The sequence below is a fragment of the Elephantulus edwardii genome, unplaced genomic scaffold (genome assembly GCF_000299155.1).
Source record: "Elephantulus edwardii isolate Elephantulus edwardi_28Jun2011 unplaced genomic scaffold, EleEdw1.0 scaffold00241, whole genome shotgun sequence".
NCBI classification, from domain to species: domain Eukaryota; kingdom Metazoa; phylum Chordata; class Mammalia; order Macroscelidea; family Macroscelididae; genus Elephantulus; species Elephantulus edwardii.
In genome coordinates, this window is record NW_006399991.1 from 3,614,946 (window position 1) to 3,617,587 (window position 2,642).

The 2,642-nt window shown below is 42.4% G+C and overlaps 1 pseudogene; it reads left to right on the forward strand.

The window, feature by feature from the left end:
- The first annotated feature begins 682 nt into the window (after window positions 1-682).
- On the forward strand, window positions 683-1,692 carry LOC102873735 (annotated as a pseudogene).
- Window positions 1,693-2,642: the final 950 nt, after the last annotated feature.

Consider the following 2,642-nt stretch of genomic DNA (forward strand, 5'->3'; position numbering starts at 1 on the left):
CAATGTTTGTATAGAGATTAGAGAGCTGGACAATGATTGAAGACAACAGAAGACAAATGCATACCTTTGAGTTGTGGTACTGGAGAAGAGTGTTGAACAATACTGTGGACTGACAAGAATGAAAAACAGGTTTGTCCTAGAGAGGATGAAACCAAGCTGCTCCCCGGAGGTAAGTATTTTGAAGTTCCATCTCACATACTTTGGGCATGTGACCAGAAGGAACCAGTCCTTGGAGAAGAACGTTGTGCTGGGAAATGTTACGGGACAGTGAAGAAGAGGAAGGCCCAGGATGAGCTGGATTGACTCAGTGACTGGAGAAGAGGGATTTGGTCTGTTGGAGGTGATGAGATTGGCTCAGGATAGGGCCAGGTTCAGAGCTGTTGTGCATAGATAGGGTCGCTATCAGTCTCAAGCGACTTGATGACACATTTCAACAACATCAACAAATTGTTTACCAGAATGTCCACTGGAAGATTTAAGCTGAATTGCTGAAGCATAGACTCCCCAGTCTCATTCCCACCTAGTGAGCACAGGTGAGTCAAGTCAGCCATTAGCACAACCTGGAGAGATATAAAATAAATTTTTCAGGAGTCCCGGAGCTGCAGCTGCAGAGTCAGGATTTCGCCGCCTCGCGCCACTGAAGCCCGCCCGACGTGCATTCCTGGTACCTTCCTCATCCAAATCCAGTATGGCTACTCTCAAGGATCAGCTGATTCAGAATCTTCTTAAGGAAGAACAGACCCCCCCAGAATAAGATTACGGTTGTTGGGGTTGGTGCTGTTGGCATGGCCTGTGCCATCAGTATTTTAATGAAGGACTTGGCAGATGAACTTGCACTTGTTGATGTCATGGAAGACAAATTAAAGGGAGAGATGAAGGATCTCCAACATGGCAGCCTTTTCCTCAGAACACCAAAAATTGTGTCTGGCAAAGACTACAACGTAACTGCAAATTCCAAGCTCGTTATTATCACAGCGGGAGCATGTCAGCAGGAGGGGGAAAGCCGTCTCAATTTGGTCCAGCGTAATGTGAACATCTTTAAATTCATCATTCCTAATGTTGTAAAGTACAGCCCAAACTGCAAGCTTCTTGTTGTTTCTAATCCCATGGATATCCTTATCTATGTGGCTTGGAAGATCAGTGGCTTTCCCAAAAACCGTGTTATTGGCAGTGGATGCAATCTGGATTCAGAGAGGTTCCATTACCTAATGGGGGAGAGGCTGGGAGTTCACGCATTGAGCTGTCCTGGCTGGGTCTTTGGAGAGCATGGAGACTCTAGTGTGCCTGTATGGAGTGGAGTGAATGTGGCTGGTGTCTCTCTGAAAAATCTGCATCCTGAATTAGGTACTGATTCAGATAAGGAACAGTGGAAAGAGGTTCACAAGCAGGTGGTTGACAGTGCCTATGAGGTGATCAAACTGAAAGGCTATACCTCCTGGGCCATTGGACTGTCTGTGGCAGATCTGGCAGAAAGTATAATGAAGAATCTTAGGCGGGTACATCCAATTTCTACCATGATTAAGGGTCTTTATGGAATTAAAGATGATGTCTTCCTTAGTGTTCCTTGCATCTTGGGGCAGAATGGAATGAATCTCAGATGTTGTGAAGGTGACACTGACTCCTGAGGAAGACGCCCGTTTGAAGAAGAGTGCAGATACACTTTGGGGAATCCAAAAAGAGCTGCAGTTTTAAAGTCTTCTGTTGTACCATTTCACTGTCTAGGCTACAAAAGGATTTTAGTTGGGGGTTGTGCATGTTGTCCTTTTTATTCAGTCTGATTAAAGCAATAAAATATGACATAGGAAAAACATCTGTTTCCTAAAGGTAGACATAGGAATGGTCCATAAAACCCTACAGCTATGTTCTGATGGTGGTACTTACCTTGTGCAGTTCTAAACTGGTTATAATAATAGAATTCCACCACGTCTCAGACACCACTACCAATGTTGCACATGCTGCAACTGCCCTTCAAACTAGAATGTTTACTGTGTTAAATAACTTTGGCCTAGTATAAGCTTTTTATTTTTTAGTCACATTCTGTGCTCTAATGTACAAATTCAATATTGTATGTCTTGTACATTATTGTTCTAAAGGATCTTATTTTGTGTACTATATTTATCAGAGTAATGTATAATGCAACTCTGATTATGTGATGTAAAATGTAAAGATCTACATATAAGCATCATACCAACTAAAACACCAAATAAACCATGAACAGTGACAATTAATTAATTAATTAATTAATTTTTCAGTTTTGCTTTCCTGTTATATTTACCTGTAATTTATTCAGTAGAGATGGTCCAGAGAGGAGAGAATTGCTGGAGTGATACCCATAAGTTTGTGAACATTGATGGCTAGAGCACAAGTGGCGGTATTAGCCTTACCTAGGAGCACAGGTAACAGAAGAGTCCCTGGGTGCCAATTGTCTACACAGTCAACTGCTAACCAAAAGGGTGAAGATAATGTGCCCATCAAGAGACAACTTCTAAATAAAGGATGCTAGTCCACTTGGAAGTATCCCCCCTAAAAAAATCAAGCATTGGAAACTCTATTCTAACACCCATAAGGATGCCATGAGTCCTAATCCACTCAACAGCAACTGATCAACAGAAGAGGAGAAAGAAGAGAAGGAAGTGTTCACA